Raw genomic sequence first — 23636 nt, 5'->3', positions numbered from 1 at the left:
AAGGGACCCAGGAAAGCGCCCGCTTCTCAGGCTAGGCCTGACAACTGTAGGAGACAGCCACGCCACACGCCGTATACTTTCTTCAGCGGCGGCCCACAACACTCCATTGCTGCACATTCTAGGCCCGACTAGCCTGAAAAGCCTGACACCTTCACTGGGACCCTCTTTACACCTCTCTGTCTGCAAAGGCACGCACATGAGCCGAGGACTTTTCAAACGAGATGCCTGCAAAATTTGCATTAACTCCTCCCCTTGACCATAAGTGCAACGACGCCCGCTGATTAGTCGGCCTGCCGTTCCGTCCTCGTCTCCCCAGGCAATTAATCACACTGTCTGCCCAGCTTCTTTCGGAATATTCACAGCATGTCACAGAAACAGCACTTCAAGGTGCATCACAATTGTTTCTCGGGCCACCGGCAAGTAAATAGAAAAGGAAGCTGCATGCTGCAACAGCAGCAGGGTTCTAAAAGGTGTGTGTCATAATCCTCACTTGCCTTTATTATGTCACTGGGTCCACAAGAGGGAGACACACTACGTCAGATTAATAGTTTCATTCATTCGGAGATCCAATTGAATTTGCAAATCACAAGTTGCTCCATTAAAGGAATAATTGGATCAATTCAGTAATCCTTTTGGACAAAGAAAAGGGTCTTCTTATCTGCAAATGCTTGTTTGCTAAAAGAGATAAGAAACAAAACAACAAAAAGACACAATAAATTGACACGAAATAAGACACAGGAGACAAAAATCTGTTCTTATGTTTTTTTGTTGCTGAAAAGAGACATGATTCTATTTTTTGATAACTGGATAAGAGAAGTGCACCGGTCCTGGAAGTACTGCAATACCAGGTCAATGCGTGGAGTGGACAGAGCAAGCTCTTCTTCCATCTCCCTGTTCTAAAAATCCATTTAATATATGGCCCCCAGATAGGGGGCGTATCAGATATTAAACTGATAAGAACAGATACTACACTTGATCTTAGCCAAAAGGCCGAGAAGCGATAACCTGAAAAGGGACCCAGGAAAGCGCCCGCTTCTCAGGCTAGGCCTGACAACTGTAGGAGACAGCCACGCCACACGCCGTATACTTTCTTCAGCGGCGGCCCACAACACTCCATTGCTGCACATTCTAGGCCCGACTAGCCTGAAAAGCCTGACACCTTCACTGGGACCCTCTTTACACCTCTCTGTCTGCAAAGGCACGCACATGAGCCGAGGACTTTTCAAACGAGATGCCTGCAAAATTTGCATTAACTCCTCCCCTTGACCATAAGTGCAACGACGCCCGCTGATTAGTCGGCCTGCCGTTCCGTCCTCGTCTCCCCAGGCAATTAATCACACTGTCTGCCCAGCTTCTTTCGGAATATTCACAGCATGTCACAGAAACAGCACTTCAAGGTGCATCACAATTGTTTCTCGGGCCACCGGCAAGTAAATAGAAAAGGAAGCTGCATGCTGCAACAGCAGCAGGGTTCTAAAAGGTGTGTGTCATAATCCTCACTTGCCTTTATTATGTCACTGGGTCCACAAGAGGGAGACACACTACGTCAGATTAATAGTTTCATTCATTCGGAGATCCAATTGAATTTGCAAATCACAAGTTGCTCCATTAAAGGAATAATTGGATCAATTCAGTAATCCTTTTGGACAAAGAAAAGGGTCTTCTTATCTGCAAATGCTTGTTTGCTAAAAGAGATAAGAAACAAAACAACAAAAAGACACAATAAATTGACACGAAATAAGACACAGGAGACAAAAATCTGTTCTTATGTTTTTTTGTTGCTGAAAAGAGACATGATTCTATTTTTTGATAACTGGATAAGAGAAGTGCACCGGTCCTGGAAGTACTGCAATACCAGGTCAATGCGTGGAGTGGACAGAGCAAGCTCTTCTTCCATCTCCCTGTTCTAAAAATCCATTTAATATATGGCCCCCAGATAGGGGGCGTATCAGATATTAAACTGATAAGAACAGATACTACACTTGATCTTAGCCAAAAGGCCGAGAAGCGATAACCTGAAAAGGGACCCAGGAAAGCGCCCGCTTCTCAGGCTAGGCCTGACAACTGTAGGAGACAGCCACGCCACACGCCGTATACTTTCTTCAGCGGCGGCCCACAACACTCCATTGCTGCACATTCTAGGCCCGACTAGCCTGAAAAGCCTGACACCTTCACTGGGACCCTCTTTACACCTCTCTGTCTGCAAAGGCACGCACATGAGCCGAGGACTTTTCAAACGAGATGCCTGCAAAATTTGCATTAACTCCTCCCCTTGACCATAAGTGCAACGACGCCCGCTGATTAGTCGGCCTGCCGTTCCGTCCTCGTCTCCCCAGGCAATTAATCACACTGTCTGCCCAGCTTCTTTCGGAATATTCACAGCATGTCACAGAAACAGCACTTCAAGGTGCATCACAATTGTTTCTCGGGCCACCGGCAAGTAAATAGAAAAGGAAGCTGCATGCTGCAACAGCAGCAGGGTTCTAAAAGGTGTGTGTCATAATCCTCACTTGCCTTTATTATGTCACTGGGTCCACAAGAGGGAGACACACTACGTCAGATTAATAGTTTCATTCATTCGGAGATCCAATTGAATTTGCAAATCACAAGTTGCTCCATTAAAGGAATAATTGGATCAATTCAGTAATCCTTTTGGACAAAGAAAAGGGTCTTCTTATCTGCAAATGCTTGTTTGCTAAAAGAGATAAGAAACAAAACAACAAAAAGACACAATAAATTGACACGAAATAAGACACAGGAGACAAAAATCTGTTCTTATGTTTTTTTGTTGCTGAAAAGAGACATGATTCTATTTTTTGATAACTGGATAAGAGAAGTGCACCGGTCCTGGAAGTACTGCAATACCAGGTCAATGCGTGGAGTGGACAGAGCAAGCTCTTCTTCCATCTCCCTGTTCTAAAAATCCATTTAATATATGGCCCCCAGATAGGGGGCGTATCAGATATTAAACTGATAAGAACAGATACTACACTTGATCTTAGCCAAAAGGCCGAGAAGCGATAACCTGAAAAGGGACCCAGGAAAGCGCCCGCTTCTCAGGCTAGGCCTGACAACTGTAGGAGACAGCCACGCCACACGCCGTATACTTTCTTCAGCGGCGGCCCACAACACTCCATTGCTGCACATTCTAGGCCCGACTAGCCTGAAAAGCCTGACACCTTCACTGGGACCCTCTTTACACCTCTCTGTCTGCAAAGGCACGCACATGAGCCGAGGACTTTTCAAACGAGATGCCTGCAAAATTTGCATTAACTCCTCCCCTTGACCATAAGTGCAACGACGCCCGCTGATTAGTCGGCCTGCCGTTCCGTCCTCGTCTCCCCAGGCAATTAATCACACTGTCTGCCCAGCTTCTTTCGGAATATTCACAGCATGTCACAGAAACAGCACTTCAAGGTGCATCACAATTGTTTCTCGGGCCACCGGCAAGTAAATAGAAAAGGAAGCTGCATGCTGCAACAGCAGCAGGGTTCTAAAAGGTGTGTGTCATAATCCTCACTTGCCTTTATTATGTCACTGGGTCCACAAGAGGGAGACACACTACGTCAGATTAATAGTTTCATTCATTCGGAGATCCAATTGAATTTGCAAATCACAAGTTGCTCCATTAAAGGAATAATTGGATCAATTCAGTAATCCTTTTGGACAAAGAAAAGGGTCTTCTTATCTGCAAATGCTTGTTTGCTAAAAGAGATAAGAAACAAAACAACAAAAAGACACAATAAATTGACACGAAATAAGACACAGGAGACAAAAATCTGTTCTTATGTTTTTTTGTTGCTGAAAAGAGACATGATTCTATTTTTTGATAACTGGATAAGAGAAGTGCACCGGTCCTGGAAGTACTGCAATACCAGGTCAATGCGTGGAGTGGACAGAGCAAGCTCTTCTTCCATCTCCCTGTTCTAAAAATCCATTTAATATATGGCCCCCAGATAGGGGGCGTATCAGATATTAAACTGATAAGAACAGATACTACACTTGATCTTAGCCAAAAGGCCGAGAAGCGATAACCTGAAAAGGGACCCAGGAAAGCGCCCGCTTCTCAGGCTAGGCCTGACAACTGTAGGAGACAGCCACGCCACACGCCGTATACTTTCTTCAGCGGCGGCCCACAACACTCCATTGCTGCACATTCTAGGCCCGACTAGCCTGAAAAGCCTGACACCTTCACTGGGACCCTCTTTACACCTCTCTGTCTGCAAAGGCACGCACATGAGCCGAGGACTTTTCAAACGAGATGCCTGCAAAATTTGCATTAACTCCTCCCCTTGACCATAAGTGCAACGACGCCCGCTGATTAGTCGGCCTGCCGTTCCGTCCTCGTCTCCCCAGGCAATTAATCACACTGTCTGCCCAGCTTCTTTCGGAATATTCACAGCATGTCACAGAAACAGCACTTCAAGGTGCATCACAATTGTTTCTCGGGCCACCGGCAAGTAAATAGAAAAGGAAGCTGCATGCTGCAACAGCAGCAGGGTTCTAAAAGGTGTGTGTCATAATCCTCACTTGCCTTTATTATGTCACTGGGTCCACAAGAGGGAGACACACTACGTCAGATTAATAGTTTCATTCATTCGGAGATCCAATTGAATTTGCAAATCACAAGTTGCTCCATTAAAGGAATAATTGGATCAATTCAGTAATCCTTTTGGACAAAGAAAAGGGTCTTCTTATCTGCAAATGCTTGTTTGCTAAAAGAGATAAGAAACAAAACAACAAAAAGACACAATAAATTGACACGAAATAAGACACAGGAGACAAAAATCTGTTCTTATGTTTTTTTGTTGCTGAAAAGAGACATGATTCTATTTTTTGATAACTGGATAAGAGAAGTGCACCGGTCCTGGAAGTACTGCAATACCAGGTCAATGCGTGGAGTGGACAGAGCAAGCTCTTCTTCCATCTCCCTGTTCTAAAAATCCATTTAATATATGGCCCCCAGATAGGGGGCGTATCAGATATTAAACTGATAAGAACAGATACTACACTTGATCTTAGCCAAAAGGCCGAGAAGCGATAACCTGAAAAGGGACCCAGGAAAGCGCCCGCTTCTCAGGCTAGGCCTGACAACTGTAGGAGACAGCCACGCCACACGCCGTATACTTTCTTCAGCGGCGGCCCACAACACTCCATTGCTGCACATTCTAGGCCCGACTAGCCTGAAAAGCCTGACACCTTCACTGGGACCCTCTTTACACCTCTCTGTCTGCAAAGGCACGCACATGAGCCGAGGACTTTTCAAACGAGATGCCTGCAAAATTTGCATTAACTCCTCCCCTTGACCATAAGTGCAACGACGCCCGCTGATTAGTCGGCCTGCCGTTCCGTCCTCGTCTCCCCAGGCAATTAATCACACTGTCTGCCCAGCTTCTTTCGGAATATTCACAGCATGTCACAGAAACAGCACTTCAAGGTGCATCACAATTGTTTCTCGGGCCACCGGCAAGTAAATAGAAAAGGAAGCTGCATGCTGCAACAGCAGCAGGGTTCTAAAAGGTGTGTGTCATAATCCTCACTTGCCTTTATTATGTCACTGGGTCCACAAGAGGGAGACACACTACGTCAGATTAATAGTTTCATTCATTCGGAGATCCAATTGAATTTGCAAATCACAAGTTGCTCCATTAAAGGAATAATTGGATCAATTCAGTAATCCTTTTGGACAAAGAAAAGGGTCTTCTTATCTGCAAATGCTTGTTTGCTAAAAGAGATAAGAAACAAAACAACAAAAAGACACAATAAATTGACACGAAATAAGACACAGGAGACAAAAATCTGTTCTTATGTTTTTTTGTTGCTGAAAAGAGACATGATTCTATTTTTTGATAACTGGATAAGAGAAGTGCACCGGTCCTGGAAGTACTGCAATACCAGGTCAATGCGTGGAGTGGACAGAGCAAGCTCTTCTTCCATCTCCCTGTTCTAAAAATCCATTTAATATATGGCCCCCAGATAGGGGGCGTATCAGATATTAAACTGATAAGAACAGATACTACACTTGATCTTAGCCAAAAGGCCGAGAAGCGATAACCTGAAAAGGGACCCAGGAAAGCGCCCGCTTCTCAGGCTAGGCCTGACAACTGTAGGAGACAGCCACGCCACACGCCGTATACTTTCTTCAGCGGCGGCCCACAACACTCCATTGCTGCACATTCTAGGCCCGACTAGCCTGAAAAGCCTGACACCTTCACTGGGACCCTCTTTACACCTCTCTGTCTGCAAAGGCACGCACATGAGCCGAGGACTTTTCAAACGAGATGCCTGCAAAATTTGCATTAACTCCTCCCCTTGACCATAAGTGCAACGACGCCCGCTGATTAGTCGGCCTGCCGTTCCGTCCTCGTCTCCCCAGGCAATTAATCACACTGTCTGCCCAGCTTCTTTCGGAATATTCACAGCATGTCACAGAAACAGCACTTCAAGGTGCATCACAATTGTTTCTCGGGCCACCGGCAAGTAAATAGAAAAGGAAGCTGCATGCTGCAACAGCAGCAGGGTTCTAAAAGGTGTGTGTCATAATCCTCACTTGCCTTTATTATGTCACTGGGTCCACAAGAGGGAGACACACTACGTCAGATTAATAGTTTCATTCATTCGGAGATCCAATTGAATTTGCAAATCACAAGTTGCTCCATTAAAGGAATAATTGGATCAATTCAGTAATCCTTTTGGACAAAGAAAAGGGTCTTCTTATCTGCAAATGCTTGTTTGCTAAAAGAGATAAGAAACAAAACAACAAAAAGACACAATAAATTGACACGAAATAAGACACAGGAGACAAAAATCTGTTCTTATGTTTTTTTGTTGCTGAAAAGAGACATGATTCTATTTTTTGATAACTGGATAAGAGAAGTGCACCGGTCCTGGAAGTACTGCAATACCAGGTCAATGCGTGGAGTGGACAGAGCAAGCTCTTCTTCCATCTCCCTGTTCTAAAAATCCATTTAATATATGGCCCCCAGATAGGGGGCGTATCAGATATTAAACTGATAAGAACAGATTTTTTGATTGAAAAAGTAGCTTTATTTTGTATAAAGTACAAAAAACACAGTTCATACATTTCATTCAAGTGTACGCAGTACACCGTAAGACATGATCATGCATACGTTTTAGTACAATACAGGGCATAAAGTACAAGACATGACATCCTACACTATATACATCAAGTACTGCACTAACCATTCAAACTTAAAACGTATCACAGTACAATAAAATAACATTGGATGTGAGGGGGAGGTAGGTGAGAGGGGTAGGGTGATGGAGTCACGAGCAAAAAGTTTTTATTGAGGACAGACACAAAGGGAAGGGTGCATAAATAGACATGACATTCAATAATACTTCATGCTGTGAAGGGGAATGGGTTGGAGGGGGAAAGGGAGGGGAGCACAAACCAAAGTTTTTTATTGAAAATAGACACAATGGGGAGGAGGAGAAGAGGAGACAACAATCAATCAATTACAATCAATCGTCGTCTTCATCTTCCTCAGGACTGTCAAGGGTGTTATAGTCTCTTAACAGGCTATGGATAAGCCTGCGACAGTCCTGGATGGTCATCTTCTCCCGCTTCAAGATGAGGCGGTTCCTGGCAAGCCACATAGCGTCCTTAAAACAGTTCATAAGGCGCCAGGCCTCCTGGATTGCCTCAACGGTGTGAGTCCCAGGAAATAATCCATAAAATACCGAATGGTATGAGAGGCAAGTCCTGGGCACACTGTCCTTAAGTTCATGTTCCAGGGCATCCAACAATGCCTGTGCAGTGGGACAGTCCCAAAAGATATGTTGAGCAGTCTCCCTCTTGGTAATACAAAAGGGGCAGTGAACATATCTGCACAGGTTTCGGGAGTGCATAAATGTCCTGAGAGGCAAACCCCCCTGAATGGCCATCCATGCAATGTCTTTATGTCCATTAGTCAGTCTCTTAGAGGCCACATTCTCCCAAACATGTTTGGCCGTGGCCACAGGGAGCCCTGGAACAGACTCCATAATGTCCTTAGCTCTGATGAGCTTGTGGATAGTTTTAGGTTTCCACAAGTCTGGTTTAAGTCCCTCCAGATGGTGCTCCCTCACAAATTGTCCAACATCCAGGTAAAACCAAGGTGTAGTCCAGTTGTAAGGGAAGGAGCTGTCCCACTTGTCCCAACCAAGTTTCCTCCAAAGAGGAAGAAGGAAAAAGCGTGACATGGACTTCCCAGCAGAGCAAACGTTCTTTTCAAGGAGTGTCCTGCGGATACAGTTGCAAACAAAGAAGGCACGCAGCATGGTGGGGATATCCGGGATCCCTTTCCCACCTTTGTGGGGCTCCTTGTACATAACTGACCGCTTCACTCTGTCCATTTTGGAGCCCCAGATGAAGTGAAAGACTGTCCTCGTGATGGTCTTACAGACGGCAGCAAGAGGTGGCCAAGCTTGGGCCGTGTACTGAAGAACGGGAAGAATCTCGTTGCGCAGTACCAGTGCTTTCCCTTCGATGGTAAGAAGTCTGAGGCTCCACAGTCCAATCTTTTGCCGGACTGTTGCCAGTCTCTCTTCCCAGCACTTCAGGGCCGCCTCCTCTCCACCGAACCAAACTCCAAGAATTTTGATGAAGTCCGGCTTGATTGTGAAGGGGAATGCAGCGGGGGATGACAGGTGCCACTGACCAAACAGCATTGCCTCTGACTTCCCGCAGTTGACTTTTGCCCCTGAAGCTTGGCCGAAGTTGTTGCAGGTCTGGACGAGTGCTGCCACCGAACGCTGATCAGCGCAGAAGACAGTGACGTCATCCATGTAGAGCGAACACTTGGCCTCTAGTCGGTCTGGACCCGGTGCGGTGATCCCTCTGATCTCTGGGTTTCGCCTGATGGACATCGCAAAGAGCTCTATACAACAGACAAAAAGGAGAGGTGAAAGAGGGCAGCCTTGTCTGACCCCAGACAGTACAGAGAAGGGGTCAGTCTTCCAGCCGTTCACCAACACCGAGCTGTAAATATCAAGGTACATCAGGTTAACATAAGAACAAAACATATCACCCAATCCAAACCTGCACAGAACCTTACGCATAAAACCATGAGAGACACGATCAAAGGCCTTCTCCTGATCAAGACTGACCAGGGCCACATGTGCGTGGCGGTCTTTGATATAATGAACCGTGTCCCTCAGCAGCGCAAGGCTGTCTGCAATCCTTCTACCAGGAATGCCACAAGTCTGATCAGGATGAACAATTCGCCCAATGACAACCTTTAGCCTGTTGGCTAGTACCTTGGCCAAAATCTTGTAGTCCACGTTCAGGAGGGAGATGGGCCTCCAATTTTTGAGGTCACATCTCTCTCCCTTGCGCTTGTACAAAATCGTGATCAAGCCCTCTCTCAGAGTAGGAGGCATCCTGCCCTCCACCACCATCTCCTCATACAGCTCTAGCAGGTCCGGGCCAATGAGGTCCCACAGCGCTACATAGAGCTCGGCTGGGAGGCCATCACTGCCCGGGGTCCTGCCCGGCCTAAAGGATTTAGCGGCAGAGTGCAGCTCCCCCAAGGTGAGGGGGGCATCCATAGCTGCCCTACCTGTAGGATCAATAGGGTTAGTGATACCTGACAGGAAAGATTCAGCTGCGTCGTCGTCTGTAGTCTTAGGGGAGTAGAGTTTGCCGTAGTAGTCTGAGACGACTCCCATGACGCCCTCCTTCCCCCTCCTGGGGGTGCCAGACTCGTCCCGCAGCTCAGTCAGGGGCGTGTGGCCGGAGTGGAGTTTTCTGAAAAAGAAAGAATTACATTTCTCACCCTTCTCCAGATTCTCCACCTTGGAACGGAAGATGATGCGATTGGCCTCTTCCTCGAAGTGCCTTTTCAGGCCCCCTTTGGCCTCAGCCAGATCATCCTTCACATCCCAGCCGCAGAGTTGGAGATCCAGCAGGGACTGCAGCTGACGCTGAAGTCTCCTGAAGTTTCTCTTCCTCTCGCACGCCTGTTGGCGGCCTTTAGCCTGAAAGAAACTGCGAAACTTGCCCTTGACATACTCCCACCAGTTAGACATACAGTCAAAATACATTTTGTCATTTTTCCACATTACATAGGCATCCCTCAGCTCAACCATCACCTCTTCCTTTCCCAGCAGAGCGCAGTTCAGCTTCCAAGAGCCAGGGCCGGGAGGGAACCCGTGACCCAGAACACCTTCAAAGAGAATGGCCCTATGATCAGAGAAAAAGCAGGGAACCATGACATGCCTGTTTTGTCTTACCGCTCTCGATGTAAACACAAAGTCAATCCGGGAACGCACTGAGCCATCGGGGCGGCTCCAAGTATAATTCACAGAGCCGGCCCCCATAGATCCCACTGCATCCCGCAAGGATGCTTCGGCTACCATCTCCTGCAACAACCTGGAAGAAACATCAAGTTTAGCATTAGTACAAGAACTCCTACCATCTTCCTCTATAGGACAGTTAAAGTCCCCAGCCATCACTACCGCCCTGGTGGTTGCGAGCTGGGCCCGCAGGGTCTGGAAAAGCTCCAAACGCTCATTCTTACCCGGGGATGCATACACACAGATAAGCCTGATAGGCTCACCCGCCCAGGAGCCATCTACGATAAGCAATCTGCCGCAGACAAACTCCTGAACGGAATCTAATGTAAAGAGGCTTCCCCTGATAAGAATGGCGACCCCTGCAGACTTACAGTCACTCCCCCCAGACCAATAGGAGGGCCCGTGAGACCACTGCCTCCCCAGATGCCTGTAGGAACTAGAGAAAGGGAGAGAACATTCCTGCAACATGTAAACATCACATTTCTGACTGTCAAGAAAGGTAAACACAGACTGACGTCTAATCTTATCCTTCACACTCCTCACATTAATGGTAAAAAGAGAAAAGTTAGCCATTAGTTGGGAGAAAAAAGAGAGTTAGCACAGTCAATACATCAGTTACCCTCCTTGTCCGGTGGGACTTGGTCCGGTCTGCCCGTGTCCCCTTCGGGTGGGAGCAGACCTTTCTCCTCTAGCTGGTCGAATAGGCAGATTTGGGGCAGTTGTAGGAATTCTTCCTCCTCCTGCTCAGAATCCAGCAGCTCATCCACCATCTCTACCAGGGCCCCCTCTGACGGGAGAGGGTCCTCTTCCAGCTCGATTGCCTTTTTCTTGGAAGGGTCAGAGTCGCCAGCTGGGCTGTCCAGCTCTTTCCGCTTCCTTCTTTGTTTGTTCTCATCACCTGCAGACACAAGAGGGAGGAGGGGGGGGAAATCCTCCAGGGAAAGGGAGGGAGCTGCAGTAGCGGTGGAGGGGGTTAGTGCTACTGCAGGGGGGGGGGGTGTTGTGACAGCGGGGAGGGAGGGGGGTGCTGTCACAACAGGGGTGGGAGATATCTTACCAGCTCTTGGCTGCGGTGTGGGCTTCTGTTGCTTCCTCTGGGCTGGCTTGGGCTGCAGGGCAGGGGCAGGTCCGCTTTCCGGCAGTCCGATCCCGGCAGCTGCAGCGTAGGATCTGGCCCTCTGGGGGCAGTCCCTGTAGATGTGGCTGGCCAGGCCGCAGAGGTTGCAGGACAATTTTCTTGGGCAATCCTTGGACTCGTGCCCCGCCACCTTGCAGTTCCTGCAGGCTGAGACCTTGCAGCTTCTCGCCATGTGGTCAGCTTCCCCGCATTTTCTGCAGTTCCTCGGCTGATCGGCATAGTGGAGGAGGCCGGCAGAGCCGCCCAGGGCAAAGCTTGATGGCAGGTGTTGGAGTCCGTCAGTTGCCGTGCTGTCTTTCCTCAGTCTGATGATAATGGACCACTTGCCTGTCCAGAAGCCGTTGACATCCAGGATCTTGGAGGGGTCCTTGACCACGGAGCAGAAGCGGCTCAGGAAGGTAGCGATGTCCTTACCAGGGGTGTGAGGATTTCTCATGGAGACCGTGACTCTTCTCTCCTCTCTCTGGATGGGGCAGTTCCCCACGAAGCGGGAGAAGGGAGACTCCGGTCTCGCAGTCTTCACTGCCTCCCAGTACCTCTTGCAGATGGCAATGGAGGCGAAGGTGATGTACCAGATCCCTTTCAGGTAGTTCTGCACGCTGAGGGTTTCAGCCTTGGAGAAGCCCTGGTCCAGGATCATCTTCTTGCCGAAGGTCTCGGCCGTCATGTCTGGGACCCTTCCTTCCACTTCCTTCAGCTTCAGGACCACGGTCTGCCTCATCCAGGGTTCCAGGGTGGGGGTCTTCTGGGGGGTGTCCTGGTTGGGCTGGCCTTGTCCGGCAGCAGCAGGGGCGGTGGAGGCAGAGGTTCCGGCCACGGGGGGAGGCTTCGGGGCGGTCGTCTTTCCTCCCTTCTTCCCAGGGGCAGGAGCAGGGGTGGAGGCAGGAGCTGGGGTAGCTGAGGCCATCGTCCTGGCTCTTCCTGGGGTAGAGAGGCTGGTCGTCCGGGGTGGAGGGAGCAGTGCAGATGTCCTCCCGCTGGGTAGAGAGGAGCAGGGGCTTCCGCTGAAGAGGAGGCACTTCTTCCAGTGGAGCAGGGCCCGAGGAGAGGAGGGCTTCTTCAGCCGGAGGTGCTCCCGGCGTCTTCTTCCCGGCAGGCAGGGGGGGGGTCGGCAGCGCTTCTTCCCCGGGGTCGGTCTTCTTGCTCCTGGCCGGCTTTGATCGGGTAACACAAGTCTCAAACAGTTCCTCACCAGGGTTAGAGTGTGCTATCGGATGAGCCACACTCAGGTATGTCCTCTGGGTTTTGGGCAGGAGAGAGACAAGTGCACCATGCAGCAGAGTCTACATCAGCCCCTCACCAATGTTAGAGTGCGCTATCGGATGAGCCACACTCAGCATAACCTCCACCGGGTAGTTGGTAAGCTGATAAGAACAGATACTACACTTGATCTTAGCCAAAAGGCCGAGAAGCGATAACCTGAAAAGGGACCCAGGAAAGCGCCCGCTTCTCAGGCTAGGCCTGACAACTGTAGGAGACAGCCACGCCACACGCCGTATACTTTCTTCAGCGGCGGCCCACAACACTCCATTGCTGCACATTCTAGGCCCGACTAGCCTGAAAAGCCTGACACCTTCACTGGGACCCTCTTTACACCTCTCTGTCTGCAAAGGCACGCACATGAGCCGAGGACTTTTCAAACGAGATGCCTGCAAAATTTGCATTAACTCCTCCCCTTGACCATAAGTGCAACGACGCCCGCTGATTAGTCGGCCTGCCGTTCCGTCCTCGTCTCCCCAGGCAATTAATCACACTGTCTGCCCAGCTTCTTTCGGAATATTCACAGCATGTCACAGAAACAGCACTTCAAGGTGCATCACAATTGTTTCTCGGGCCACCGGCAAGTAAATAGAAAAGGAAGCTGCATGCTGCAACAGCAGCAGGGTTCTAAAAGGTGTGTGTCATAATCCTCACTTGCCTTTATTATGTCACTGGGTCCACAAGAGGGAGACACACTACGTCAGATTAATAGTTTCATTCATTCGGAGATCCAATTGAATTTGCAAATCACAAGTTGCTCCATTAAAGGAATAATTGGATCAATTCAGTAATCCTTTTGGACAAAGAAAAGGGTCTTCTTATCTGCAAATGCTTGTTTGCTAAAAGAGATAAGAAACAAAACAACAAAAAGACACAATAAATTGACACGAAATAAGACACAGGAGACAAAAATCTGTTCTTATGTTTTTTTGTTGCTGAAAAGAGACATGATTCTATTTTTTGATAACTGGATAAGAGAAGTGCACCGGTCCTGGAAGTACTGCAATACCAGGTCAATGCGTGGAGTGGACAGAGCAAGCTCTTCTTCCATCTCCCTGTTCTAAAAATCCATTTAATATATGGCCCCCAGATAGGGGGCGTATCAGATATTAAACTGATAAGAACAGATACTACACTTGATCTTAGCCAAAAGGCCGAGAAGCGATAACCTGAAAAGGGACCCAGGAAAGCGCCCGCTTCTCAGGCTAGGCCTGACAACTGTAGGAGACAGCCACGCCACACGCCGTATACTTTCTTCAGCGGCGGCCCACAACACTCCATTGCTGCACATTCTAGGCCCGACTAGCCTGAAAAGCCTGACACCTTCACTGGGACCCTCTTTACACCTCTCTGTCTGCAAAGGCACGCACATGAGCCGAGGACTTTTCAAACGAGATGCCTGCAAAATTTGCATTAACTCCTCCCCTTGACCATAAGTGCAACGACGCCCGCTGATTAGTCGGCCTGCCGTTCCGTCCTCGTCTCCCCAGGCAATTAATCACACTGTCTGCCCAGCTTCTTTCGGAATATTCACAGCATGTCACAGAAACAGCACTTCAAGGTGCATCACAATTGTTTCTCGGGCCACCGGCAAGTAAATAGAAAAGGAAGCTGCATGCTGCAACAGCAGCAGGGTTCTAAAAGGTGTGTGTCATAATCCTCACTTGCCTTTATTATGTCACTGGGTCCACAAGAGGGAGACACACTACGTCAGATTAATAGTTTCATTCATTCGGAGATCCAATTGAATTTGCAAATCACAAGTTGCTCCATTAAAGGAATAATTGGATCAATTCAGTAATCCTTTTGGACAAAGAAAAGGGTCTTCTTATCTGCAAATGCTTGTTTGCTAAAAGAGATAAGAAACAAAACAACAAAAAGACACAATAAATTGACACGAAATAAGACACAGGAGACAAAAATCTGTTCTTATGTTTTTTTGTTGCTGAAAAGAGACATGATTCTATTTTTTGATAACTGGATAAGAGAAGTGCACCGGTCCTGGAAGTACTGCAATACCAGGTCAATGCGTGGAGTGGACAGAGCAAGCTCTTCTTCCATCTCCCTGTTCTAAAAATCCATTTAATATATGGCCCCCAGATAGGGGGCGTATCAGATATTAAACTGATAAGAACAGATACTACACTTGATCTTAGCCAAAAGGCCGAGAAGCGATAACCTGAAAAGGGACCCAGGAAAGCGCCCGCTTCTCAGGCTAGGCCTGACAACTGTAGGAGACAGCCACGCCACACGCCGTATACTTTCTTCAGCGGCGGCCCACAACACTCCATTGCTGCACATTCTAGGCCCGACTAGCCTGAAAAGCCTGACACCTTCACTGGGACCCTCTTTACACCTCTCTGTCTGCAAAGGCACGCACATGAGCCGAGGACTTTTCAAACGAGATGCCTGCAAAATTTGCATTAACTCCTCCCCTTGACCATAAGTGCAACGACGCCCGCTGATTAGTCGGCCTGCCGTTCCGTCCTCGTCTCCCCAGGCAATTAATCACACTGTCTGCCCAGCTTCTTTCGGAATATTCACAGCATGTCACAGAAACAGCACTTCAAGGTGCATCACAATTGTTTCTCGGGCCACCGGCAAGTAAATAGAAAAGGAAGCTGCATGCTGCAACAGCAGCAGGGTTCTAAAAGGTGTGTGTCATAATCCTCACTTGCCTTTATTATGTCACTGGGTCCACAAGAGGGAGACACACTACGTCAGATTAATAGTTTCATTCATTCGGAGATCCAATTGAATTTGCAAATCACAAGTTGCTCCATTAAAGGAATAATTGGATCAATTCAGTAATCCTTTTGGACAAAGAAAAGGGTCTTCTTATCTGCAAATGCTTGTTTGCTAAAAGAGATAAGAAACAAAACAACAAAAAGACACAATAAATTGACACGAAATAAGACACAGGAGACAAAAATCTGTTCTTATGTTTTTTTGTTGCTGAAAAGAGACATGATTCTATTTTTTGATAACTGGATAAGAGAAGTGCACCGGTCCTGGAAGTACTGCAATACCAGGTCAATGCGTGGAGTGGACAGAGCAAGCTCTTCTTCCATCTCCCTGTTCTAAAAATCCATTTAATATATGGCCCCCAGATAGGGGGCGTATCAGATATTAAACTGATAAGAACAGATACTACACTTGATCTTAGCCAAAAGGCCGAGAAGCGATAACCTGAAAAGGGACCCAGGAAAGCGCCCGCTTCTCAGGCTAGGCCTGACAACTGTAGGAGACAGCCACGCCACACGCCGTATACTTTCTTCAGCGGCGGCCCACAACACTCCATTGCTGCACATTCTAGGCCCGACTAGCCTGAAAAGCCTGACACCTTCACTGGGACCCTCTTTACACCTCTCTGTCTGCAAAGGCACGCACATGAGCCGAGGACTTTTCAAACGAGATGCCTGCAAAATTTGCATTAACTCCTCCCCTTGACCATAAGTGCAACGACGCCCGCTGATTAGTCGGCCTGCCGTTCCGTCCTCGTCTCCCCAGGCAATTAATCACACTGTCTGCCCAGCTTCTTTCGGAATATTCACAGCATGTCACAGAAACAGCACTTCAAGGTGCATCACAATTGTTTCTCGGGCCACCGGCAAGTAAATAGAAAAGGAAGCTGCATGCTGCAACAGCAGCAGGGTTCTAAAAGGTGTGTGTCATAATCCTCACTTGCCTTTATTATGTCACTGGGTCCACAAGAGGGAGACACACTACGTCAGATTAATAGTTTCATTCATTCGGAGATCCAATTGAATTTGCAAATCACAAGTTGCTCCATTAAAGGAATAATTGGATCAATTCAGTAATCCTTTTGGACAAAGAAAAGGGTCTTCTTATCTGCAAATGCTTGTTTGCTAAAAGAGATAAGAAACAAAACAACAAAAAGACACAATAAATTGACACGAAATAAGACACAGGAGACAAAAATCTGTTCTTATGTTTTTTTGTTGCTGAAAAGAGACATGATTCTATTTTTTGATAACTGGATAAGAGAAGTGCACCGGTCCTGGAAGTACTGCAATACCAGGTCAATGCGTGGAGTGGACAGAGCAAGCTCTTCTTCCATCTCCCTGTTCTAAAAATCCATTTAATATATGGCCCCCAGATAGGGGGCGTATCAGATATTAAACTGATAAGAACAGATACTACACTTGATCTTAGCCAAAAGGCCGAGAAGCGATAACCTGAAAAGGGACCCAGGAAAGCGCCCGCTTCTCAGGCTAGGCCTGACAACTGTAGGAGACAGCCACGCCACACGCCGTATACTTTCTTCAGCGGCGGCCCACAACACTCCATTGCTGCACATTCTAGGCCCGACTAGCCTGAAAAGCCTGACACCTTCACTGGGACCCTCTTTACACCTCTCTGTCTGCAAAGGCACGCACATGAGCCGAGGACTTTTCAAACGAGATGCCTGCAAAATTTGCATTAACTCCTCCCCTTGACCATAAGTGCAACGACGCCCGCTGATTAGTCGGCCTGCCGTTCCGTCCTCGTCTCCCCAGGCAATTAATCACACTGTCTGCCCAGCTTCTTTCGGAATATTCACAGCATGTCACAGAAACAGCACTTCAAGGTGCATCACAATTGTTTCTCGGGCCACCGGCAAGTAAATAGAAAAGGAAGCTGCATGCTGCAACAGCAGCAGGGTTCTAAAAGGTGTGTGTCATAATCCTCACTTGCCTTTATTATGTCACTGGGTCCACAAGAGGGAGACACACTACGTCAGATTAATAGTTTCATTCATTCGGAGATCCAATTGAATTTGCAAATCACAAGTTGCTCCATTAAAGGAATAATTGGATCAATTCAGTAATCCTTTTGGACAAAGAAAAGGGTCTTCTTATCTGCAAATGCTTGTTTGCTAAAAGAGATAAGAAACAAAACAACAAAAAGACACAATAAATTGACACGAAATAAGACACAGGAGACAAAAATCTGTTCTTATGTTTTTTTGTTGCTGAAAAGAGACATGATTCTATTTTTTGATAACTGGATAAGAGAAGTGCACCGGTCCTGGAAGTACTGCAATACCAGGTCAATGCGTGGAGTGGACAGAGCAAGCTCTTCTTCCATCTCCCTGTTCTAAAAATCCATTTAATATATGGCCCCCAGATAGGGGGCGTATCAGATATTAAACTGATAAGAACAGATACTACACTTGATCTTAGCCAAAAGGCCGAGAAGCGATAACCTGAAAAGGGACCCAGGAAAGCGCCCGCTTCTCAGGCTAGGCCTGACAACTGTAGGAGACAGCCACGCCACACGCCGTATACTTTCTTCAGCGGCGGCCCACAACACTCCATTGCTGCACATTCTAGGCCCGACTAGCCTGAAAAGCCTGACACCTTCACTGGGACCCTCTTTACACCTCTCTGTCTGCAAAGGCACGCACATGAGCCGAGGACTTTTCAAACGAGATGCCTGCAAAATTTGCATTAACTCCTCCCCTTGACCATAAGTGCAACGACGCCCGCTGATTAGTCGGCCTGCCGTTCCGTCCTCGTCTCCCCAGGCAATTAATCACACTGTCTGCCCAGCTTCTTTCGGAATATTCACAGCATGTCACAGAAACAGCACTTCAAGGTGCATCACAATTGTTTCTCGGGCCACCGGCAAGTAAATAGAAAAGGAAGCTGCATGCTGCAACAGCAGCAGGGTTCTAAAAGGTGTGTGTCATAATCCTCACTTGCCTTTATTATGTCACTGGGTCCACAAGAGGGAGACACACTACGTCAGATTAATAGTTTCATTCATTCGGAGATCCAATTGAATTTGCAAATCACAAGTTGCTCCATTAAAGGAATAATTGGATCAATTCAGTAATCCTTTTGGACAAAGAAAAGGGTCTTCTTATCTGCAAATGCTTGTTTGCTAAAAGAGATAAGAAACAAAACAACAAAAAGACACAATAAATTGACACGAAATAAGACACAGGAGACAAAAATCTGTTCTTATGTTTTTTTGTTGCTGAAAAGAGACATGATTCTATTTTTTGATAACTGGATAAGAGAAGTGCACCGGTCCTGGAAGTACTGCAATACCAGGTCAATGCGTGGAGTGGACAGAGCAAGCTCTTCTTCCATCTCCCTGTTCTAAAAATCCATTTAATATATGGCCCCCAGATAGGGGGCGTATCAGATATTAAACTGATAAGAACAGATACTACACTTGATCTTAGCCAAAAGGCCGAGAAGCGATAACCTGAAAAGGGACCCAGGAAAGCGCCCGCTTCTCAGGCTAGGCCTGACAACTGTAGGAGACAGCCACGCCACACGCCGTATACTTTCTTCAGCGGCGGCCCACAACACTCCATTGCTGCACATTCTAGGCCCGACTAGCCTGAAAAGCCTGACACCTTCACTGGGACCCTCTTTACACCTCTCTGTCTGCAAAGGCACGCACATGAGCCGAGGACTTTTCAAACGAGATGCCTGCAAAATTTGCATTAACTCCTCCCCTTGACCATAAGTGCAACGACGCCCGCTGATTAGTCGGCCTGCCGTTCCGTCCTCGTCTCCCCAGGCAATTAATCACACTGTCTGCCCAGCTTCTTTCGGAATATTCACAGCATGTCACAGAAACAGCACTTCAAGGTGCATCACAATTGTTTCTCGGGCCACCGGCAAGTAAATAGAAAAGGAAGCTGCATGCTGCAACAGCAGCAGGGTTCTAAAAGGTGTGTGTCATAATCCTCACTTGCCTTTATTATGTCACTGGGTCCACAAGAGGGAGACACACTACGTCAGATTAATAGTTTCATTCATTCGGAGATCCAATTGAATTTGCAAATCACAAGTTGCTCCATTAAAGGAATAATTGGATCAATTCAGTAATCCTTTTGGACAAAGAAAAGGGTCTTCTTATCTGCAAATGCTTGTTTGCTAAAAGAGATAAGAAACAAAACAACAAAAAGACACAATAAATTGACACGAAATAAGACACAGGAGACAAAAATCTGTTCTTATGTTTTTTTGTTGCTGAAAAGAGACATGATTCTATTTTTTGATAACTGGATAAGAGAAGTGCACCGGTCCTGGAAGTACTGCAATACCAGGTCAATGCGTGGAGTGGACAGAGCAAGCTCTTCTTCCATCTCCCTGTTCTAAAAATCCATTTAATATATGGCCCCCAGATAGGGGGCGTATCAGATATTAAACTGATAAGAACAGATACTACACTTGATCTTAGCCAAAAGGCCGAGAAGCGATAACCTGAAAAGGGACCCAGGAAAGCGCCCGCTTCTCAGGCTAGGCCTGACAACTGTAGGAGACAGCCACGCCACACGCCGTATACTTTCTTCAGCGGCGGCCCACAACACTCCATTGCTGCACATTCTAGGCCCGACTAGCCTGAAAAGCCTGACACCTTCACTGGGACCCTCTTTACACCTCTCTGTCTGCAAAGGCACGCACATGAGCCGAGGACTTTTCAAACGAGATGCCTGCAAAATTTGCATTAACTCCTCCCCTTGACCATAAGTGCAACGACGCCCGCTGATTAGTCGGCCTGCCGTTCCGTCCTCGTCTCCCCAGGCAATTAATCACACTGTCTGCCCAGCTTCTTTCGGAATATTCACAGCATGTCACAGAAACAGCACTTCAAGGTGCATCACAATTGTTTCTCGGGCCACCGGCAAGTAAATAGAAAAGGAAGCTGCATGCTGCAACAGCAGCAGGGTTCTAAAAGGTGTGTGTCATAATCCTCACTTGCCTTTATTATGTCACTGGGTCCACAAGAGGGAGACACACTACGTCAGATTAATAGTTTCATTCATTCGGAGATCCAATTGAATTTGCAAATCACAAGTTGCTCCATTAAAGGAATAATTGGATCAATTCAGTAATCCTTTTGGACAAAGAAAAGGGTCTTCTTATCTGCAAATGCTTGTTTGCTAAAAGAGATAAGAAACAAAACAACAAAAAGACACAATAAATTGACACGAAATAAGACACAGGAGACAAAAATCTGTTCTTATGTTTTTTTGTTGCTGAAAAGAGACATGATTCTATTTTTTGATAACTGGATAAGAGAAGTGCACCGGTCCTGGAAGTACTGCAATACCAGGTCAATGCGTGGAGTGGACAGAGCAAGCTCTTCTTCCATCTCCCTGTTCTAAAAATCCATTTAATATATGGCCCCCAGATAGGGGGCGTATCAGATATTAAACTGATAAGAACAGATACTACACTTGATCTTAGCCAAAAGGCCGAGAAGCGATAACCTGAAAAGGGACCCAGGAAAGCGCCCGCTTCTCAGGCTAGGCCTGACAACTGTAGGAGACAGCCACGCCACACGCCGTATACTTTCTTCAGCGGCGGCCCACAACACTCCATTGCTGCACATTCTAGGCCCGACTAGCCTGAAAAGCCTGACACCTTCACTGGGACCCTCTTTACACCTCTCTGTCTGCAAAGGCACGCACATGAGCCGAGGACTTTTCAAACGAGATGCCTGCAAAATTTGCATTAACTCCTCCCCTTGACCATAAGTGCAACGACGCCCGCTGATTAGTCGGCCTGCCGTTCCGTCCTCGTCTCCCCAGGCAATTAATCACACTGTCTGCCCAGCTTCTTTCGGAATATTCACAGCATGTCACAGAAACAGCACTTCAAGGTGCATCACAATTGTTTCTCGGGCCACCGGCAAGTAAATAGAAAAGGAAGCTGCATGCTGCAACAGCAGCAGGGTTCTAAAAGGTGTGTGTCATAATCCTCACTTGCCTTTATTATGTCACTGGGTCCACAAGAGGGAGACACACTACGTCAGATTAATAGTTTCATTCATTCGGAGATCCAATTGAATTTGCAAATCACAAGTTGCTCCATTAAAGGAATAATTGGATCAATTCAGTAATCCTTTTGGACAAAGAAAAGGGTCTTCTTATCTGCAAATGCTTGTTTGCTAAAAGAGATAAGAAACAAAACAACAAAAAGACACAATAAATTGACACGAAATAAGACACAGGAGACAAAAATCTGTTCTTATGTTTTTTTGTTGCTGAAAAGAGACATGATTCTATTTTTTGATAACTGGATAAGAGAAGTGCACCGGTCCTGGAAGTACTGCAATACCAGGTCAATGCGTGGAGTGGACAGAGCAAGCTCTTCTTCCATCTCCCTGTTCTAAAAATCCATTTAATATATGGCCCCCAGATAGGGGGCGTATCAGATATTAAACTGATAAGAACAGATACTACACTTGATCTTAGCCAAAAGGCCGAGAAGCGATAACCTGAAAAGGGACCCAGGAAAGCGCCCGCTTCTCAGGCTAGGCCTGACAACTGTAGGAGACAGCCACGCCACACGCCGTATACTTTCTTCAGCGGCGGCCCACAACACTCCATTGCTGCACATTCTAGGCCCGACTAGCCTGAAAAGCCTGACACCTTCACTGGGACCCTCTTTACACCTCTCTGTCTGCAAAGGCACGCACATGAGCCGAGGACTTTTCAAACGAGATGCCTGCAAAATTTGCATTAACTCCTCCCCTTGACCATAAGTGCAACGACGCCCGCTGATTAGTCGGCCTGCCGTTCCGTCCTCGTCTCCCCAGGCAATTAATCACACTGTCTGCCCAGCTTCTTTCGGAATATTCACAGCATGTCACAGAAACAGCACTTCAAGGTGCATCACAATTGTTTCTCGGGCCACCGGCAAGTAAATAGAAAAGGAAGCTGCATGCTGCAACAGCAGCAGGGTTCTAAAAGGTGTGTGTCATAATCCTCACTTGCCTTTATTATGTCACTGGGTCCACAAGAGGGAGACACACTACGTCAGATTAATAGTTTCATTCATTCGGAGATCCAATTGAATTTGCAAATCACAAGTTGCTCCATTAAAGGAATAATTGGATCAATTCAGTAATCCTTTTGGACAAAGAAAAGGGTCTTCTTATCTGCAAATGCTTGTTTGCTAAAAGAGATAAGAAACAAAACAACAAAAAGACACAATAAATTGACACGAAATAAGACACAGGAGACAAAAATCTGTTCTTATGTTTTTTTGTTGCTGAAAAGAGACATGATTCTATTTTTTGATAACTGGATAAGAGAAGTGCACCGGTCCTGGAAGTACTGCAATACCAGGTCAATGCGTGGAGTGGACAGAGCAAGCTCTTCTTCCATCTCCCTGTTCTAAAAATCCATTTAATATATGGCCCCCAGATAGGGGGCGTATCAGATATTAAACTGATAAGAACAGATACTACACTTGATCTTAGCCAAAAGGCCGAGAAGCGATAACCTGAAAAGGGACCCAGGAAAGCGCCCGCTTCTCAGGCTAGGCCTGACAACTGTAGGAGACAGCCACGCCACACGCCGTATACTTTCTTCAGCGGCGGCCCACAACACTCCATTGCTGCACATTCTAGGCCCGACTAGCCTGAAAAGCCTGACACCTTCACTGGGACCCTCTTTACACCTCTCTGTCTGCAAAGGCACGCACATGAGCCGAGGACTTTTCAAACGAGATGCCTGCAAAATTTGCATTAACTCCTCCCCTTGACCATAAGTGCAACGACGCCCGCTGATTAGTCGGCCTGCCGTTCCGTCCTCGTCTCCCCAGGCAATTAATCACACTGTCTGCCCAGCTTCTTTCGGAATATTCACAGCATGTCACAGAAACAGCACTTCAAGGTGCATCACAATTGTTTCTCGGGCCACCGGCAAGTAAATAGAAAAGGAAGCTGCATGCTGCAACAGCAGCAGGGTTCTAAAAGGTGTGTGTCATAATCCTCACTTGCCTTTATTATGTCACTGGGTCCACAAGAGGGAGACACACTACGTCAGATTAATAGTTTCATTCATTCGGAGATCCAATTGAATTTGCAAATCACAAGTTGCTCCATTAAAGGAATAATTGGATCAATTCAGTAATCCTTTTGGACAAAGAAAAGGGTCTTCTTATCTGCAAATGCTTGTTTG

General features: G+C 47.1%; 16 non-coding genes and 2 pseudogenes across 16 annotated transcripts; all 18 read right to left on the bottom strand.

The window, feature by feature from the left end:
• Positions 1–811: 811 nt before the first annotated feature.
• Positions 812–1002, bottom strand: LOC142095736 (U2 spliceosomal RNA). Its single transcript, XR_012677920.1, has one exon. It is a non-coding gene; the product is annotated as a U2 spliceosomal RNA (small nuclear RNA).
• Positions 1003–1821: 819 nt separating this feature from the next.
• On the bottom strand, positions 1822–2012 carry LOC142095735 (U2 spliceosomal RNA). Its single transcript, XR_012677919.1, has one exon. It is a non-coding gene; the product is annotated as a U2 spliceosomal RNA (small nuclear RNA).
• An 819-nt stretch (positions 2013–2831) lies between these two features.
• On the bottom strand, positions 2832–3022 carry LOC142095734 (U2 spliceosomal RNA). Its single transcript, XR_012677918.1, has one exon. It is a non-coding gene; the product is annotated as a U2 spliceosomal RNA (small nuclear RNA).
• An 819-nt stretch (positions 3023–3841) lies between these two features.
• On the bottom strand, positions 3842–4032 carry LOC142095733 (U2 spliceosomal RNA). Its single transcript, XR_012677917.1, has one exon. It is a non-coding gene; the product is annotated as a U2 spliceosomal RNA (small nuclear RNA).
• An 819-nt stretch (positions 4033–4851) lies between these two features.
• On the bottom strand, positions 4852–5042 carry LOC142095732 (U2 spliceosomal RNA). Its single transcript, XR_012677916.1, has one exon. It is a non-coding gene; the product is annotated as a U2 spliceosomal RNA (small nuclear RNA).
• An 819-nt stretch (positions 5043–5861) lies between these two features.
• Positions 5862–6052, bottom strand: LOC142095731 (U2 spliceosomal RNA). Its single transcript, XR_012677915.1, has one exon. It is a non-coding gene; the product is annotated as a U2 spliceosomal RNA (small nuclear RNA).
• Positions 6053–6871: 819 nt separating this feature from the next.
• LOC142095853 (U2 spliceosomal RNA) lies at positions 6872–7044 on the bottom strand (annotated as a pseudogene).
• Positions 7045–12696: 5652 nt separating this feature from the next.
• Positions 12697–12853, bottom strand: LOC142095950 (U2 spliceosomal RNA; annotated as a pseudogene).
• An 819-nt stretch (positions 12854–13672) lies between these two features.
• LOC142095730 (U2 spliceosomal RNA) lies at positions 13673–13863 on the bottom strand. The gene has a single exon (XR_012677914.1). It is a non-coding gene; the product is annotated as a U2 spliceosomal RNA (small nuclear RNA).
• An 819-nt stretch (positions 13864–14682) lies between these two features.
• Positions 14683–14873, bottom strand: LOC142095729 (U2 spliceosomal RNA). The gene has a single exon (XR_012677913.1). It is a non-coding gene; the product is annotated as a U2 spliceosomal RNA (small nuclear RNA).
• Positions 14874–15692: 819 nt separating this feature from the next.
• LOC142095727 (U2 spliceosomal RNA) lies at positions 15693–15883 on the bottom strand. Its single transcript, XR_012677912.1, has one exon. It is a non-coding gene; the product is annotated as a U2 spliceosomal RNA (small nuclear RNA).
• An 819-nt stretch (positions 15884–16702) lies between these two features.
• LOC142095726 (U2 spliceosomal RNA) lies at positions 16703–16893 on the bottom strand. The gene has a single exon (XR_012677911.1). It is a non-coding gene; the product is annotated as a U2 spliceosomal RNA (small nuclear RNA).
• Positions 16894–17712: 819 nt separating this feature from the next.
• Positions 17713–17903, bottom strand: LOC142095725 (U2 spliceosomal RNA). Its single transcript, XR_012677910.1, has one exon. It is a non-coding gene; the product is annotated as a U2 spliceosomal RNA (small nuclear RNA).
• An 819-nt stretch (positions 17904–18722) lies between these two features.
• LOC142095724 (U2 spliceosomal RNA) lies at positions 18723–18913 on the bottom strand. The gene has a single exon (XR_012677909.1). It is a non-coding gene; the product is annotated as a U2 spliceosomal RNA (small nuclear RNA).
• Positions 18914–19732: 819 nt separating this feature from the next.
• On the bottom strand, positions 19733–19923 carry LOC142095723 (U2 spliceosomal RNA). Its single transcript, XR_012677908.1, has one exon. It is a non-coding gene; the product is annotated as a U2 spliceosomal RNA (small nuclear RNA).
• An 819-nt stretch (positions 19924–20742) lies between these two features.
• On the bottom strand, positions 20743–20933 carry LOC142095722 (U2 spliceosomal RNA). The gene has a single exon (XR_012677907.1). It is a non-coding gene; the product is annotated as a U2 spliceosomal RNA (small nuclear RNA).
• An 819-nt stretch (positions 20934–21752) lies between these two features.
• LOC142095721 (U2 spliceosomal RNA) lies at positions 21753–21943 on the bottom strand. The gene has a single exon (XR_012677906.1). It is a non-coding gene; the product is annotated as a U2 spliceosomal RNA (small nuclear RNA).
• Positions 21944–22762: 819 nt separating this feature from the next.
• Positions 22763–22953, bottom strand: LOC142095720 (U2 spliceosomal RNA). The gene has a single exon (XR_012677905.1). It is a non-coding gene; the product is annotated as a U2 spliceosomal RNA (small nuclear RNA).
• Between the last annotated feature and the right edge of the window lie 683 nt (positions 22954–23636).

Source organism: Mixophyes fleayi, chromosome 6, assembly GCF_038048845.1.
Source record: "Mixophyes fleayi isolate aMixFle1 chromosome 6, aMixFle1.hap1, whole genome shotgun sequence".
Classification (NCBI taxonomy): Eukaryota; Metazoa; Chordata; class Amphibia; order Anura; family Limnodynastidae; genus Mixophyes; species Mixophyes fleayi.
The sequence above is the reverse complement of the archived record's forward strand: the minus strand, read 5'-3'. Positions and strand labels throughout refer to the sequence as shown.